The sequence below is a fragment of the Anser brachyrhynchus genome (assembly GCF_964034855.1).
Source record: "Anser brachyrhynchus genome assembly, contig: SCAFFOLD_197, whole genome shotgun sequence".
Taxonomy (NCBI): domain Eukaryota; kingdom Metazoa; phylum Chordata; class Aves; order Anseriformes; family Anatidae; genus Anser; species Anser brachyrhynchus.
In genome coordinates, this window is record NW_027663534.1 from 92501 (window position 1) to 110000 (window position 17500).

The 17500-nt window shown below is 50.4% G+C and overlaps 3 long non-coding RNA genes across 4 annotated transcripts in view; 1 reads left to right on the plus strand and 2 right to left on the minus strand.

Moving 5' to 3' along the window:
- LOC308187329 overlaps positions 1 to 8482 on the minus strand; it is a 23447-nt gene extending 14965 nt beyond the window's left edge. Inside the window, exon 1 of the long non-coding RNA XR_013944612.1 lies at positions 7872 to 8482. This is a non-coding gene — a long non-coding RNA (uncharacterized lncRNA). The remainder of the gene's footprint in view (positions 1 to 7871) is intronic.
- Positions 2637 to 17500, plus strand: part of LOC308187326 — a 34914-nt gene continuing 20050 nt past the window's right edge. Inside the window, exon 1 of the long non-coding RNA XR_013944609.1 lies at positions 2637 to 5056. This is a non-coding gene — a long non-coding RNA (uncharacterized lncRNA). The remainder of the gene's footprint in view (positions 5057 to 17500) is intronic.
- Positions 15820 to 17500, minus strand: part of LOC308187322 — a 28865-nt gene continuing 27184 nt past the window's right edge. For both annotated transcript variants that reach the window (XR_013944604.1, XR_013944605.1), the window contains exon 2: positions 15820 to 16015. This is a non-coding gene — a long non-coding RNA (uncharacterized lncRNA). The remainder of the gene's footprint in view (positions 16016 to 17500) is intronic.

A 17500-nucleotide genomic window follows, 5' to 3' on the forward strand; every position in this document is an offset into this window, starting at 1 on the left:
AAGCAAAGCAAAACAGGGCCAGGGAAGACAAAGCAAAGCGAAGCGAAGCGAAGCAAAGCGCGACAAAGGGAAGCAAAGCAAAGAAGGGCCAGGAGAAGCAAAGCAAAACAGGGCCAGGGAAGACAAAGCAGAGCAAGGCAAAACAAAGCAAAGCAGCACAGGGGAAAAGCAAAGCGGTAGTTTTTGTCCTTTGGGGAATCGCGTGATGTCGCTTAGCGTCCTCGAAAACCTCACCCGACACCGTTCCCAGCCGAATAGCAGCAGCGGGACCCACCTGGAGGCTCGCGCTCGCCAGAGAGCGGCGGGGAATGCGGAACAGACGGTGCCGGGTGGCCAGCCCTCCTGCCCCCACCCTCCGGTTCCGAGGGGACAGTCGCCGGGCTACGGGGAGGCCAAGGTGCGCGTCGTCCGAGGGTTTATGCGTTCGTAAATACACACCGATCGACTCGTCGGCAAAATCGGCGGGACGGTCCGCAAAGGAAGCCTAGCGCAGCAAAGCAGAGCAGAGCGTTGCAGAGGAAAGCGGAGCGAGACAGAGCAAAGCCCCGCTAGGGGAAAGAAAGCGGAACGAAGAAAAGCAAAGTCAAGGAGGGCCAGGAAAAGCAAAACGAAGCAGGGGGCGAGAAAAACCAAAGCAAAGGAGGTCCAGGAAAAGAAAAGCGGCGTCCTGAACACAAAGTAAAGCCAAACAGAGCAAAGCAGGGCCAGGAAAAGCAAAACAAAGAAGGGCGAGAAAAACCCAAGCAAAGGAGGTCCAGGAAAAGAAAAGAGGCGTCATGAATACGAAATAAAGCCAAACAAAGCAAGGCAGGGCCGGGAAAAGCAAAACAAAGAAGGGCGAGAAAAACCCAAGCAAAGGAGGTCCGCGAAAAGCAAAGAGGTGCCAGGAACGCAAAGCAAAGCAAAGCAGGTCCAGGGAAAGCTAAACAAAGAGGGACAGAGAAAAAAAAAAAAAAAAAATGCAGGACCAAGGAAAGCAAGGCGATGCGGTGAATACAAAGCAGAGCAAAACAAAACAAAGCACGGCAAGGAAAAGCAAAGCAGACCAAGGCAAAGCAAAGTAGCGCGAGGAAAAGCAAAGCAGGGCCAGGAAAGGCAAAGCAAAGGACTTTGAGGCGAGGCGAAGCACAGCAGGGGTAGGAGAAGCAAAGCAAAGCAGAGAAGAAAAAGCAAAGCGGCGCCAGGAATACGAAGCAAAGCTAAGCAAAGGAAAGCGTGGCCGGAAGAAGCAAAACGTAGCAGGGCCAGGGAAGGCAAAGCAGAGCAAGGCAAAGCAAAGCAAACCCTGCGAGGAAAAAGAAAGCCTTATCGGGCAAAGAAAAGTCAGGCAGGGCCAGGAAAAGCAAAACGAATCGGGGTCAGTAAAAACAAAGCAAAACAGGGCCGGGAAAAACAAAGCGGTGCCACGAATGCAAAGCAAAGCAAAGCAGGGCCAGGAAAAGCAAAGCAAAGAAAAACAGCGCTGTGAATACGAAACGTGTAGTTCCTTAGTGTCGTCCGAAATCGCACCCCCCACCCGCCCCAGACGAATAGGGAGGGGCCCGTTGCCGGGTTACGGGGAGGCGGGCGTTCAAGAAGGCGAGGGTGTGGCAGCGGCCCCCGGTTGCTTCCGGCCGCCGGCCGCTCTGACATAAGAGGCTCCCGCTCGGTCACGAGCAGCTCGCCACCTGTGCGACTCGGTGTGGCTGGCTGCCCGGCCGGTTTGCTTTAGCTTTTTATCGTTATATAAACGATCGATAGATATTTAATATTACGTATACTACTTAAAAGTTATTACAAAAGAAAGTACTAAATAAGAGTAAATATATATATAACGAAAACATAATAAAAAGAGTAGTAGTAATAATAATCGTTGTCAGTTTCCCCCTTTACTTTTACGAATCGAGTAGTTACTTAGCGTCGTTCGCAACCCCCACCCTCCCCAGACGAATAGCAACGGGGCCCACCTGGCGGCTCGCCGGACAGCGGGGGCCACAGAATAGACCCGGCCCGGTGGTCAGATCCCTGTCCCCTCGTCCGCCAGTTCCGAGGGGACAGTCGCCGAGGTGGGGGGAGGTCAAGGTGTGCGTCTGAGGGTTTACGTGTTTCTAAATACACCGATCGACTCGTCGGCAAAATCGGTGGGACGGTCTGCAAAAGAAGCCTAGAGCAGCAAAGCAGAGCAGAGCAGAGCAATGCGGAGGAAAGCAGAGCAAGGCAAAGCAAAGCCCCGCTAGGGAAAAGAAAGTGGCATAAGGAAAAGCAAAGCACGGCCAGAAAAAACAAAGGAAAAAGGGTAAAAAAAACAAACAAACAAACAAACAAACAAACAAACAAACAAAAAAAACCAAAACAAAGCAGGGCCAGAAAAAGCAAAGCAAAGCATGGCCAGGAAAGGCAAAGCAGAGCAAAGCAGCACAAAGAAATACATAGCAGAGCCAGGAACACAAAGCAAAGCAAACAAAGGAAGGCATGGCCGGGGTGGGGGGGGAGGAAAAAAAAAAAAAAATGAGGGCCAGGGAATGCAGAGCAAGGCAAAGCAAAGCAGAGCAAAGCAGCACAAAGAAATGCATAGCAGAGCCAGGAACACAAAGCAAAGCAAAACAAAGGAAGGCATGGCCGGGGGGGGGGGGGGAGGCGGGGGGAGAAGCGGGGGGGGGGGGCGAAGAAAGAAAAAAAAAAAGAGGGCCAGGGAATGCAAAGCACAGCAATGCAAAACAAAGCAAAGCAGCACAAGACAAAGCAAAGCACTGTCTGGAATTCAAGGCAAAGTGAAGCAAAGTAAAAGAAAGCAGGGCCAGAAAAGGAAAGAAAAGCAGGGGTAAGAAAAGCAAAGCAAAGCATGGCCAGGAAAGGCAAATGACAGTAAGGCAAAGCAGAGCAGAGCAAAGTAGCACAAGGAAAAGCAAAGCAGGGCCAGGAAAGGCAAAGCAAAGGACTTTGAGGCGAGGCGAAGCACAGCAGGGGTAGGAGAAGCAAAGCAAAGCAGAGAAGAAAAAGCAAAGCTGCGCCAGGAATACGAAGCAAAGCTAAGCAAAGGAAAGCGTGGCCGGAAGAAGCAAAACGTAGCAGGGCCAGGGAAGGCAAAGCAGAGCAAGGCAAAGCAAAGCAAACCCTGCAAGGAAAAAGAAAGCCTTATCGGGCAAAGAAAAGTCAAGCAGGGCCAGGAAAAGCAAAACGAATCGGGGTCAGTAAAAACAAAGCAAAACAGGGCCGGGAAAAACAAAGCGGTGCCACGAATGCAAAGCAAAGCAAAGCAGGGCCAGGAAAAGCAAAGCAAAGAAAAACAGCGCTGTGAATACGAAACGTGTAGTTCCTTAGTGTCGTCCGAAATCGCACCCCCCACCCGCCCCAGACGAATAGGGAGGGGCCCGTTGCCGGGTTACGGGGAGGCGGGCGTTCAAGAAGGCGAGGGTGTGGCAGCGGCCCCCGGTTGCTTCCGGCCGCCGGCCGCTCTGACATAAGAGGCTCCCGCTCGGTCACGAGCAGCTCGCCACCTGTGCGACTCGGTGTGGCTGGCTGCCTGGCCGGTTTGCTTTAGCTTTTTATCGTTACATAAACGATCCATAGATATATAATATTATATATACTACTTAAGAGTTATTACAAAAGAAAGTACTAAATTAGAGTAAATATATATATAACGAAAACATAATAAAAAGAGTAGTAGTAATAATAATAATAATCGTTGTCTGTTTCCCCCTTTACTTTTACGAATCGAGTAGTTACTTAGCGTCGTTCGCAACCCCCACCCTCCCCAGACGAATAGCAACGGGGCCCACCTGGCGGCTCGCCGGACAGCGGGGGCCACAGAATAGACCCGGCCCGGTGGCCAGATCCCTGTCCCCTCGTCCGCCAGTTCCGAGGGGACAGTCGCCGAGGTGGGGGGAGGTCAAGGTGTGCGTCTGAGGGTTTACGTGTTTCTAAATACACCGATCGACTCGTCGGCAAAATCGGTGGGACGGTCTGCAAAAGAAGCCTAGAGCAGCAAAGCAGAGCAGAGCAGAGCAATGCGGAGGAAAGCAGAGCAAGGCAAAGCAAAGCCCCGCTAGGGAAAAGAAAGTGGCATAAGGAAAAGCAAAGCACGGCCAGAAAAAACAAAGGAAAAAGGGTAAAAAAAAAACCAAAAAACAAAAAACAAACAAACAAAAAAAAAAAAACAAAACAAAGCAGGGCCAGAAAAAGCAAAGCAAAGCATGGCCAGGAAAGGCAAAGCAGAGCAAAGCAGCACAAAGAAATACATAGCAGAGCCAGGAACACAAAGCAAAGCAAACAAAGGAAGGCATGGCCGGGGTGGGGGGGGAGAAAAAAAAAAAAAAATGAGGGCCAGGGAATGCAGAGCAAGGCAAAGCAAAGCAGAGCAAAGCAGCACAAAGAAATGCATAGCAGAGCCAGGAACACAAAGCAAAGCAAAACAAAGGAAGGCATGGCCGGGGGGGGGGGGGCGGGGGGAGAAGCGGGGGGGGGGGGGGGGGGGGGGCGAAGAAAGAAAAAAAAAAAGAGGGCCAGGGAATGCAAAGCACAGCAATGCAAAACAAAGCAAAGCAGCACAAGACAAAGCAAAGCACTGTCTGGAATTCAAGGCAAAGTGAAGCAAAGTAAAACAAAGCAGGGCCAGAAAAGGAAAGAAAAGCAGGGGTAAGAAAAGCAAAGCAAAGCATGGCCAGGAAAGGCAAATGAGAGTAAGGCAAAGCAAAGCAGAGCAAAGTAGCACAAGGAAAAGCAAAGCAGGGCCAGGAAAGGCAAAGCAAAGGACTTTGAGGCGAGGCGAAGCACAGCAGGGGTAGGAGAAGCAAAGCAAAGCAGAGAAGAAAAAGCAAAGCAGCGCCAGGAATACGAAGCAAAGCTAAGCAAAGGAAAGCGTGGCCGGAAGAAGCAAAACGTAGCAGGGCCAGGGAAGGCAAAGCAGAGCAAGGCAAAGCAAAGCAAACCCTGCAAGGAAAAAGAAAGCCTTATCGGGCAAAGAAAAGTCAGGCAGGGCCAGGAAAAGCAAAAGGAATCGGGGTCAGTAAAAACAAAGCAAAGCAGGGCCAGGAAATCAAAACAAAGAAGGGCGAGAAAAACCCAAGCAAAGGAGGTCCAGGAAAAGAAAAGCGGCGTCATGAATACGAAATAAAGCCAAACAAAGGAAGGCAGGGCCGGGAAAAGCAAAACAAAGAAGGGCGAGAAAAACCCAAGCAAAGGAGGTCCAGGAAAAGAAAAGAGGTGCCGGGAACGCAAAGCAAAGCAAAGCAGGTCCAGGGAAAGCTAAACAAAGAGGGACAGAGAAAAAAAAAAATTAAAAAAAAATGCAGGGCCAAGGAAAGCAAGGCGATGCGGTGAATACAAAGCAGAGCAAAACAAAACGAAGCACGGCAAGGAAAAGCAAAGCAGACCAAGGCAAAGCAAAGTAGCACGAGGAAAAGCAAAGCAGGGCCAGGAAAGGCAAAGCAAAGGACTTTGAGGCGAGGCGAAGCACAGCAGGGGTAGGAGAAGCAAAGCAAAGCAGAGAAGAAAAAGCAAAGCGGCGCTAGGAATACGAAGCAAAGCTAAGCAAAGGAAAGCGTGGCCGGAAGAAGCAAAACGTAGCAGGGCCAGGGAAGGCAAAGCAGAGCAAGGCAAAGCAAAGCAAACCCTGCGAGGAAAAAGAAAGCCTTATCGGGCAAAGAAAAGTCAAGCAGGGCCAAGAAAAGCAAAACGAATCGGGGTCAGTAAAAACAAAGCAAAACAGGGCCGGGAAAAACAAAGCGGTGCCACGAATGCAAAGCAAAGCAAAGCAGGGCCAGGAAAAGCAAAGCAAAGAAAAACAGTGCTGTGAATACGAAACGTGTAGTTCCTTAGTGTCGTTCGAAATCGCACCTCCCACCCGCCCCAGACGAATAGGGAGGGGCCCGTTGCCGGGTTACGGGGAGGCGGGCGTTCAAGAAGGCGAGGGTGTGGCAGCGGCCCCCGGTTGCTTCCGGCCGCCGGCCGCTCTGACATAAGAGGCTCCCGCTCGGTCACGAGCAGCTCGCCACCTGTGCGACTCGGTGTGGCTGGCTGCCCGGCCGGTTTGCTTTAGCTTTTTATCGTTACATAAACGATCCATAGATATATAATATTATATATACTACTTAAGAGTTATTACAAAAGAAAGTACTAAATAAGAGTAAATATATATATAACGAAAACATAATAAAAACAGTAGTAGTAATAATAATAATAATCGTTGTCTGTTTCCCCCTTTACTTTTAGGAATCACGTAGTTACTTAGCGTCGTTCGCAACCCCCACCCTCCCCAGACGAATAGCAACGGGGCCCACCTGGCGGCTCGCCGGACAGCGGGGGCCACAGAATAGACCCGGCCCGGTGGTCAGATCCCTGTCCCCTCGTCCGCCAGTTCCGAGGGGACAGTCGCCGAGGTGGGGGGAGGTCAAGGTGTGCGTCTGAGGGTTTACGTGTTTCTAAATACACCGATCGACTCGTCGGCAAAATCGGTGGGACGGTCTGCAAAAGGAGCCTAGAGCAGCAAAGCAGAGCAGAGCAGAGCAATGCGGAGGAAAGCAGAGCAAGGCAAAGCAAAGCCCCGCTAGGGAAAAGAAAGTGGCATAAGGAAAAGCAAAGCACGGCCAGAGAAAACAAAGGAAAAAGGGTAAAAAAAAAACAACCGAGCAAACAAAAAAACCAAAGCAAAGTAGGGCCAGAAAAAGCAAAGCAAAGCATGGCCAGGAAAGGCAAAGCAGAGCAAGGCAAAGCAAAGCAGAGCAAAACAGCACAAAGAAATGCATAGCAGAGCCAGGAACACAAAGCAAAGCAAAACAAAGGAAAGCATGGCGGGGGGGGGGCGGTGGGGGGGGGGTTGGGGGGGGGGGGGGAGGGGAAGAAAAACAAAAAAGAGGGCCAGGGAATGCAAAGCACAGCAATGCAAAACAAAGCAAAGCAGCACAAGACAAAGCAAAGCACTGTCTGGAATTCAAGGCAAAGTGAAGCAAAGTAAAAGAAAGCAGGGCCAGAAAAGGAAAGAAAAGCAGGGGTAAGAAAAGCAAAGCAAAGCATGGCCAGGAAAGGCAAATGAGAGTAAGGCAAAGCAAAGCAGAGCAAAGTAGCACAAGCAAAAACAAAGCAGGGCCAGGAAAGGTAGAGCAAAGGAAAGAAAGAAATTGAGGCAAGGCGAAGCACAGCGGGGGTAGGAAAACAAAGCAACGTAGAGAAGGAAAAGAGAAGCAGTGCCAGGAATACAAAGCAAAGCTAAACAAAGGAAAGCGTGGCCTGAAAAAGCAAAAGAAAGCATGCGCAGGGAAGGCAAAGCAGAGAAAGGGAAAGCAAGGCAGCACGAGGAAAACTAAAACAGTGTCAAAGAGGGAAGGCAAAGTAAAGCAAAACCAAACAAAGCACGGCCAGAAAAGCAGAGCAAGGCAAAGGAAAGCGAAGCAAAGTAGCACGAGGAAAAGCAAAGCATTGCCAGGAAAGACAAAGCAAACGAATCAAAGCAAAGCAATCTGAGGCAAAGCAAAGCAAAGCAGGGGCAGGAACAGCAGAGGAAAGGAGAGAAGGAAAACCAAAAGTGTGCCCGGAAGAGCAGAGCAAAGCAAAGCAGAGCAAGGAAAAAGAAAGAGAAGCGAAGCAAATGTAAGGAGCTGGCGGCAAGCCCTCCTGCCGGTTCCCAGTGTCTGCGGGGCAAAGACCGCAGGGCCCTCATGCCGGGTAGAGCTGGCGGCCAGACTCGGACGGTGGCTGTACCCTGCTCGCCCGCTCCCCGGCCTCCCTGAACCCTCATAGTCCGCCGTGACAGCGGGCAAGAACCATGTCTTGCTTTACCTGATTTTATTTATTTATTTTTTTTTCCCCCTGCATTTATTTATTTATTTATTTATTCTTGCCTTCCATCCACTGTAGTTGTGGGAATCATGTATTTACTGATCGTCGTTCAAAACCTCACCCAACACCGTCCCCAGACGAATAGCAGTGGGGCCCGCCTAGCGGCAGGCCACACGGCTAGGGCCAGAGAACTGACCATGTCGGGTGGCCGGGCCTGCTGCCCCCACCCTCGAGTTGCGAGGGGACAGTGTCCGGGCTGCGGGGAGGCCCAGCTGTGTGTCTGAGGGTTTATGCGTTCCGAAATATACCGATAGCCTCATCGGCAAAATCGTCGGGACGGTCTGCAAAGGAAGCCTAGCGCAGCACAGGAGAGCAGAGAAATGAAGAGGAAAGCCGAGCAACGCAAAGCAAAGCAGTGCAAACTGGTACAAGGAAAGTCCCAGCAGTGCCAGGAAACGTAGAGCAGAGTAAAGAGAGCAGTTTGAGGCGAGGCAAAGCACAGCAGGGGTAGGAAAAGCAAAGCAGAGCAGAGAAGGTAAAGCAAAGCCGTGGCAGGAAAACAAAGCGAAGCAAGACAAGGGAAAGCATGGCCTGAAAAAGCATGGTCAGGAAAGGCAACGCAGAGCAAGGCAAAGCAAAGCAGTGCAAACTTGTACAAGGAAAGTCCCAGCAGGGCCAGGAAACGTAGAGCAAAGTAAAGAATGCAGTTTGAGGCGAGGCAAAGCACAGCAGGTGTAGGAAAAGCAAAGCAGAGCAGAGAAAGTAAAACCAAGAGGTGCCAGGAATACGAAGCAAAGTAAGACAAAGGAAAGCGTGGCCTGAAAAAGCATGGCCAGGAAAGGCAACGCAGAGCAAGGCAAAGCAAAGCAGTGCAAACTCGTACAAGGAAAGTCCCAGCAGGGCCAGGAAACGTAGAGCAAAGTAAAGAAAGCAGTTTGAGGCAAGGCAAAGCACAGCAGGGGTAGGAAAAGCAAAGCAGAGCAGAGAAGGTAAAACCAAGAGGTGCCAGGAATACAAAGCGAAGCAAGACAAAGGAAAGCATGGCCCGAAAATGCAGGGTCAGGAAAAGCAAAGCGCGGCCAGGAAAACCAAAGTAAAAAGGTCCAGAAATAAAACAAAGCAATGAAATGAATATATATCTAAAGTAAAAAAAAAAAAAAAAAAAAAAAAAAAGGCAAAAAAAAAAAACAAGCAAAGCATGGCCAGGAAAAGCAAAGTAAAGCGTGTCCAGGAAAGGCAAAGCAGTGCAAGGCAGAGCAAAGCAAAGGAAAGTAGCACAAGGAAAAGCAAAGCAGTGCCAGGAAATGTAGAGCAAAAGAAAGAAAGCAGTTTGAGGAGGCAAGGCAAAGCACAGCAGGGGTAGGAAAAGCAGAGCAGAGCAGAGAAAGTAAAACCAAGAGGTGCCTGGAATAAAAAGCAAAGCAAAACAAAGGAAAGCGTGGCCTGAAAAAGCACGGCCAGGAAAGGCAAAGCAGAGCAAGGCAAAGCAAAGCAGTGCAAACTCGTACAAGGAAAGTCCCAGCAGGGCCAGGAAAGGTAGAGCAAAGTAACGAAAGCAGTTGGAGGCAAGGCAAAGCAGAGCAGAGAAAGTAAAACCTAGAGGTGCCAGGAATACAAAGCGAAGCGAAGCAAGACAAAGGAAAGCGTGGCCTGAAAAAGCAAAAGAAAACATGGCCAGTGGAGGCAAAGCAGAGCAAGGCAAAGCAAAGCAGTGCAAACTCGTACAAGGAAAGTCCCAGCAGTGCCAGGAAACGTAGAGCGAAGTAAGGAAAGCAGTTTGAGGCGAGGCAAAGCACTGCAGGGGTAGGAAAAGCAAAGCAGAGCAGAGAAAGTAAAACCAAGAGGTGCCAGGAATACGAAGCAAAGTAAGACAAAGGAAAGCATGGCCTGAAAAAGCAGGGCCAGGAAAAGCAAAGCGCGGCCAGGAAAACCAAAGTAAAAAGGTCCAGAAATAAAACAAAGCAATGCAATGAATATATATCTAAAGTAAAAAAAAAAAAAAAAAAAAAAAAAAAGGCAAAAAAAAAACCAAGCAAAGCAGGGCCAGGAAAAGCAAAGTAAAGCGTGTCCAGGAAAGGCAAAGCAGTGCAAGGCAGAGCAAAGCAAAGTGAAGTAGCACAAGGAAAAGCAAAGCAGTGCCAGGAAAGACAGAGCAAACAAAGCAAAGCAAAGCAATCTGAGGCAAAGCAAAGCAAAGCGGGGGCAAGAAAGGCAGAGCAAAGTAGAGAAGGAAAAGCAAAAGTGTGCCCGGAAGAGCAGAGCAGAGCAAAGCAGAGCAAGGAAAAAGAAAGAGAAGCGAAGCAAATGTAAGGAGCTGGCGGCCAGCCCTCCTGCCGGTTCCCAGTGTCTGCGGGGCAAAGACCGCAGGGCCCTCATGCCGGGTAGAGCTGGCGGCCAGACTCGGACGGTGGCTGTACCCTGCTCGCCCGCTCCCCGGCCTCCCTGAACCCTCATAGTCCGCCGTGACAGCGGGCAAGAACCATGTCTTGCTTTACCTGATTTTTTTTTTTTTTTTCCCCCCTGCATTTATTTATTTATTTATTTATTCTTGCCTTCCATCCAATGTAGTTGTGGGAATCATGTATTTACTGATCGTCGTTCAAAACCTCACCCAACACCGTCCCCAGACGGGGAGCAGTGGGGACCGCCTAGCGGTGGGCCACACGGCTGGGGCCACAGAACTGACCATGTCGGGTGGCCGGGCCTGCTGCCCCCACCCTCGAGTTGCGAGGGGACAGTGTCCGGGCTGCGGGGAGGCCCAGCTGTGTGTCTGAGGGTTTATGCGTTCCGAAATATACCGATCGCCTCATCGGCAAAATCGTCAGGACGGTCTGCAAAGGAAGCCTAGCGCAGCACAGGAGAGCAGAGCAATGAAGAGGAAAGCCGAGCAAGGCAAAGCAAAGCAGTGCAAACTTGTACAAGGAAAGTCCCAGCAGTGCCAGGAACCGTAGAGCAAAGTAACGAAAGCAGTTTGAGGCAAGGCAAAGCACAGCAGGGGTAGGACAAGCAGAGCAGAGCAGAGAAAGTAAAACCAAGAGGTGCCAGGAATACGAAGCAAAGCAAAACAAAGGAAAGCGTGGCCCGAAAAAGCATGGCCAGGAAAGGCAACGCAGAGCAAGGCAAAGCAAAGCAGTGCAAACTCGTACAAGGAAAGTCCCAGCAGTGCCAGGAAACGTAGAGCAAAGTAAAGAAAGCAGTTTGAGGCGAGACAAAGCACAACAGGGGTAGGAAAAGCAAAGCAGAGCAGAGAAGGTAAAGCAAAGTCGTGGCAGGAATACGAAGCAAAGCAAAACAAAGGAAAGCATGGCCTGAAAAAGCATGGCCAGGAAAAGCAAAGCGTGGCCAGGAAAACCAAAGCAAAAAGGTCCAAAAATAAAACAAAGCAATGCAATGAAAATGTATCTATACTAAAATAAAACAAACAAACAAACAAACAAACAAAACAAAAAAACGCAAAAAAAAGACCAAGCAAAGCAGGGCCAGGAAAAGCAAAGAAAAGCGTGTCCAGGAAAGGCAAAGCGGTGCAAGGCAGAGCAGAGCAAAGGAAAGTAGCACAAGGAAAAGCAAAGCAGGGCCAGGAAATGTAGAGCAAAAGAAAGAAAGCAGTTTGAGGCGAGACAAAGCACAACAGGGGTAGGAAAAGCAAAGCAGAGCAGAAAAGGTAAAGCAAAGTCGTGGCAGGAATACGAAGCAAAGCAAAACAAAGGAAAGCATGGCCTGAAAAAGCATGGCCAGGAAAAGCAAAGCGTGGCCAGGAAAACCAAAGCAAAAAGGTCCAAAAATAAAACAAAGCAATGCAATGAAAATGTATCTATACTAAAATAAAACAAACAAACAAACAAACAAAGAAAACAAAAAAACGCAAAAAAAAGACCAAGCAAAGCAGGGCCAGGAAAAGCAAAGAAAAGCGTGTCCAGGAAAGGCAAAGCGGTGCAAGGCAGAGCAAAGCAAAGGAAAGTAGCACAGGGAAAAGCAAAGCAGGGCCAGGAAATGTAGAGCAAAAGAAAGAAAGCAGTTTGAGGAGGCAAGGCAAAGCACAGCAGGGGTAGGAAAAACAGAGCAGAGCAGAGAAAGTAAAACCAAGAGGTGCCTGGAATAAAAAGCAAAGCAAAACAAAGGAAAGCGTGGCCTGAAAAAGCACGGCCAGGAAAGGCAAAGCAGAGCAAGGCAAAGCAAAGCAGTGCAAACTCGTACAAGGAAAGTCCCAGCAGGGCCAGGAAAGGTAGAGCAAAGTAACGAAAGCAGTTGGAGGCAAGGCAAAGCAGAGCAGAGAAAGTAAAACCTAGAGGTGCCAGGAATACAAAGCGAAGCGAAGCAAGACAAAGGAAAGCGTGGCCTGAAAAAGCAAAAGAAAACACGGCCAGTGGAGGCAAAGCAGAGCAAGGCAAAGCAAAGCAGTGCGAACTCGTACAAGGGAAGTCCCAGCAGTGCCAGGAAAGGTAGAGCAAAGTAAAGAAAGCAGTTTGAGGCGAGGCAAAGCACTGCAGGGGTAGGAAAAGCAAAGCAGAGCAGAGAAGGTAAAACCAAGAGGCGCCAGGAATACGAAGCCAAGGAAAACAAAGGAAAGCATGGCCTGAAAAAGCATGGCCAGGAAAGGCAACGCAGAGCAAGGCAAAGCGAAGCAGTGCAAACTCGTACAAGGAAAGTCCCAGCAGTGCCAGGAAAGGTAGAGCAAACTAACGAAAGCAGTTTGAGGCGAGGCAAAGCACAGCAGGGGTAGGAAAAGCAAAGCAGAGCAGAGAAGGTAAAGCAAAGCCGTGGCAGGAATACAAAGCAAAGCAAAACAAAGGAAAGCGTGGCCTGAAAAAGCAAAAGAAAGCATGGCCAGTGGAGGCAAACTAGAGCAAGGCAAAGCAAAGCAAAGCAAAGCGAAGTAGCACGAGGAAAAGCATAACATTGCCAGGAAAGACAAAGCAAACAAAGCAAAGCAAAGCAATCTGAGGCAAAGCAAAGCAAAGCAGGGGCAGGAACAGCAGAGGAAAGTAGAGAAGGAAAAGCAAAAGTGTGCCCGGAAGAGCAGAGCAGAGCAAAGCAAAGCAGAGCAAGGAAAAACAAAGAGAAGCGAAGCACATGTAAGGAGCTGGCGGCCAGCCCTCCTGCCGGTTCCCAGTGTCTGCGGGGCAAAGACCGCAGGGCCCTCATGCCGGGTAGAGCTGGCGGCCAGACTCGGACGGTGGCTGTACCCTGCTCGCCCGCTCCCCGGCCTCCCTGACACCTCTTAGTCCGCCGTGACAGTGGGCAAGAACCATGTCTTGCTTTACCTGGTTTTATCTTTATTTATTTATTTATTTATTTATTTATTTATTTATTGTTGCCTTCCATCCAATGTAGTTGTGGGAATCATGTAGTTACTTACCGTCGTTGAAAACCTCACCCAACGCCGTCCCCAGACGAATAGCAGTGGGGCCCGCCTAGCGGCAGGCCACACGGCTGGGGCCACAGAACTGACCATGTCGGGTGGCCGGGCCTGCTGCCCCCACCCTCGAGTTGCGAGGGGACAGTGTCCGGGCTGCGGGGAGGCCCAGCTGTGTGTCTGAGGGTTTATGCGTTCCGAAATATACCGATCGCCTCATCGGCAAAATCGTCGGGACGGTCTGCAAAGGAAGCCTAGCGCAGCACAGGAGAGCAGAGAAATGAAGAGGAAAGCCGAGCAAGGCAAAGCAAAGCAGTGCAAACTCGTACAAGGAAAGTCCCAGCAGTGCCAGGAAACGTAGAGCAGAGTAAAGAGAGCAGTTTGAGGCGAGGCAAAGCACAGCAGGGGTAGGAAAAGCAAAGCAGAGCAGAGAAGGTAAAGCAAAGCCGTGGCAGGAAAACAAAGCGAAGCAAGACAAGGGAAAGCATGGCCTGAAAAAGCATGGTCAGGAAAGGCAACGCAGAGCAAGGCAAAGCAAAGCGGTGCAAACTTGTACAAGGAAAGTCCCAGCAGTGCCAGGAAAGGTAGAGCAAAGTAAAGAAAGCAGTTTGAGGCAAGGCAAAGCACAGCAGGGGTAGGAAAAGCAAAGCAGAGCAGAGAAAGTAAAACCAAGAAGTGCCAGGAATAAAAGCAGAGCAAGACAAAGGAAAGCGTGGCCTGAAAAAGCATGTCCCGGAAAGGCAAAGCAGAGCAAGGCAAAGCAAAGCAGTGCAAACTTGTACAAGGAAAGTCCCAGCAGTGCCAGGAAACGTAGACAAAGTTACGAAAGCAGTTTGAGGCAAGGCAAAGCACAGCAGGGGTAGGAAAAGCAGAGCAGAGCAGAGAAAGTAAAACCAAGAGGTGCCTGGAATAAAAAGCAAAGCAAAACAAAGGAAAGCGTGGCCGGAAAAAGCACGGCCAGGAAAGGCAACGCAGAGCAAGGCAAAGCAAAGCAGTGCAAACTCGTACAAGGAAAGTCCCAGCAGTGCCAGGACACGTAGAGCAAAGTAAAGAAAGCAGTTTGAGGCGAGGCTAAGCACAGCAGGGGTAGGAAAAGCAAAGCAGAGCAGAGATGGTAAAGCAAAGCCGTGGCAGGAATACAAAGCGAAGCAAAACAAAGGAAAGCATGGCCTGAAAAAGCATGGTCAGGAAAGGCGACGCAGAGCAAGGCAAAGCGAAGCAGTGCAAACTTGTACAAGGAAAGTCCCAGCAGTGCCAGGAAAGGTAGAGCAAAGTAAAGAAAGCAGTTTGAGGCGAGGCAAAGCAGAGCAGGGGTAGGAAAAGCAAAGCAGAGCAGAGAAAGTAAAACCAAGAGGTGCCAGGAATACGAAGCGAAGCAAGACAAAGGAAAGCGTGGCCTGAAAAAGCACGGCCAGGAAAGGCAAAGCAGAGCAAGGCAAAGCAAAGCAGTGCAAACTCGTACAAGGAAAGTCCCAGCAGGGCCAGGAAACGTAGAGCAAAGTAAAGAAAGCAGTTTGAGGCAAGGCAAAGCACAGCAGGGGTAGGAAAAGCAAAGCAGAGCAGAGAAAGTAAAACCAAGAGGTGCCAGGAATACTAAGCGAAGCAAGACAAAGGAAAGCATGGCCCGAAAATGCAGGGTCAGGAAAAGCAAAGCGCGGCCAGGAAAACCAAAGTAAAAAGGTCCAGAAATAAAACAAAGCAATGCAATGAATATATATCTAAAGTAAAAAAAAAAAAAAAAAAAGGCAAAAAGAAACCCAAGCAAAGCAGGGCCAGGAAAAGCAAAGTAAAGCGTGTCCAGGAAAGGCAAAGCAGTGCAAGGCAGAGCAAAGCAAAGTGAAGTAGCACAACGAAAAGGAAAGCAGTGCCAGGAAATGTAGAGCAAAAGGAAGAAAGCAGTTTGAGGAAGCAAGGCAAAGCACAGCAGGGGTAGGAAAAGCAAAGCAGAGCAGAGAAGGTAAAGCAAAGCCGTGGCAGGAATACAAAGCAAAGCAAGACAAAGGAAAGCGTGGCCTGAAAAAGCAAAAGAAAACATGGCCAGTGGAGGCAAAGCAGAGCAAGGCAAAGCAAAGCAAAGCGAAGTAGCACGAGGAAAAGCAAAGCATTGCCAGGAAAGACAGAGCAAACAAAGCAAAGCAAAGCAATCTGAGGCAAAGCAAAGCAAAGCAGGGGCAAGAACAGCAGAGCAAAGTAGAGAAGGAAAAGCAAAAGTGTGCCCGGAAGAGCAGAGCAGAGCAAAGCAAAGCAGAGCAAGGAAAAAGAAAGAGAAGCGAAGCAAATGTAAGGAGCTGGCGGCCAGCCCTCCTGCCGGTTCCCAGTGTCTGCGGGGCAAAGACCGCAGGGCCCTCATGCCGGGTAGAGCTGGCGGCCAGACTCGGATGGCTAAACAATATATAGGGGTGGCTGGCCGGGGTGGGGGGGCCGGCTGCTCGGGAATAGGCTGGGCATCGGTCAGCGGGTGGTGAGCAATTGCATTGTGCATCACTTGTTTTCTTACACATTATTATTGTTAATACTATTATCATTATCACTATTATTATTATTATTGTTATTATTATATTCCTTATATTCCTTATATTATTATATTCCTGTCTTAATAAACTGTCTTTATCTCAACTCACCGGCTTCACTTTCCCGTTTCTCTCCCCCATCCCAGAGAGGGAGGGGGGAGGGTGAGCGAACGACTGTGTGGTGTTTAGCTGCCAGCCGGGTTAAACCACAACGTGGCTGTACCCTGCTCGCCCGCTCCCCGGCCTCCCTGACACCTCATAGTCCGCCGTGACAGCGGGCAAGAACCATGTCTTGCTTTACCTGGTTTTATCTTTATTTATTTATTTATTTATTGATTGTTGCCTTCCATCCAATGTAGTTGTGGGAATCATGTAGTTACTGATCGTCGTTCAAAACCTCACCCAACGCCGTCCCCAGACGGGGAGCAGTGGGGACCGCCTAGCAGCAGGCCACACGGCTGGGGCCACAGAACTGACCATGTCGGGTGGCCGGGCCTGCTGCCCCCACCCTCGAGTTGCGAGGGGACAGTGTCCGGGCTGCGGGGAGGCCCAGCTGTGTGTCTGAGGGTTTATGCGTTCCTAAATATACCGATCGCCTCATCGGCAAAATCGTCGGGACGGTCTGCAAAGGAAGCCTAGCGCAGCACAGGAGAGCAGAGAAATGAAGAGGAAAGCCGAGCAAGGCAAAGCAAAGCCCTGCTAGGGAAAAGAATGCGGCATAATGAAAAGAAATGACAAGCAGGGCCAGGCAAAGCAAAGCGCGGCCAGGAAAACCAAAGCCAAAAGGTCCAAAAATAAAACAAAGCAATAAAATGAATATGTATCTATATTAACAAAAAAAAAAAAAAAAAAAAAAGAAGAAGAAGAAAAAAAGAAACAAAAACAACAACAAAAAAAAAGCAAAGCAATCTGACGCAAAGCAATCTGAGGCAAAGGAAAGCAAAGCAGGGGCGAGAACAGCAGAGGAACGCAGAGAAGGAAAAGCAAAACTGTGCCCGGAAGAGCAGAGCAAAGCAAAGCAAAGCAAGGAGAAACAAAGAGAAGCGAAGCAAATGCAAGGAGCTGGCGGCCAGCCCTCCTGCCGGTTCCCAGTGTCTGCGGGGCAAAGACCGCAGGGCCCTCATGCCGGGTACGGTCGGCAGTGCAAAGGGAAGAAATGCGAGACGAAGGAAAGCCTCGGAAGGAAAAGAAAGCCTTATCAGGAAAAGCATAGTCAAGCAGGGTCAGGAAAAGCAACGCGTAGCGGTGGCAGGAGAAGCATATCAAAGCAAAACAGTGCTGTGAAAACGAAACGTGTAGTTGCTTAGCGTGGTGCAAAGTCGCTCCCCCCCAGCCCAACCCGCCCCAGGCGAATAGGGGCCGGTAGCCGGGCTACGGGGAGGCGGGTGTTCGAGAAGGCGAGCTCGCGGCCGCGGCCCCCGGTTGCCTCGGGCCGCCCGTCGCTCTGACGTCAGAGGCAAACGCCTGGCCGAGAACGGCGTCCGGGTCTACCCGGAAGCCGAAGGACGCATGCGCGCGCATGTCCAAAGGCGTCCGTCGGTCGGTCGGTCGGTCAAGCGATTCCCGAGTGGGTCCGCCCAGGCGAAAAGCATCGAAAAGCGCCGGAAAGGTCCGAAAAGGCCCGAAAAGGTCCGAAAAGGGCCGGAACGGCCCGTACGAAAAGCGAAGGAAGGCAGACCGACCGACGGCGTTCGGTCCCGGCCGGCGGGTCTGCCGGTGTCCTCCTGCGGTTGCCGGGTGTACCGCGTCCTCCTGTGGCCGCCTAGTCTCCCCGTGTCCTCCTGCGGCCGCCGGGTCTATGCGGTCGCCGTGTTTGCATAGCCCGTGGCGACCTGTAGGGGTCGCTGCAGCGGGGCCGGCCGCGAGAACGGCGTCGGGGTCT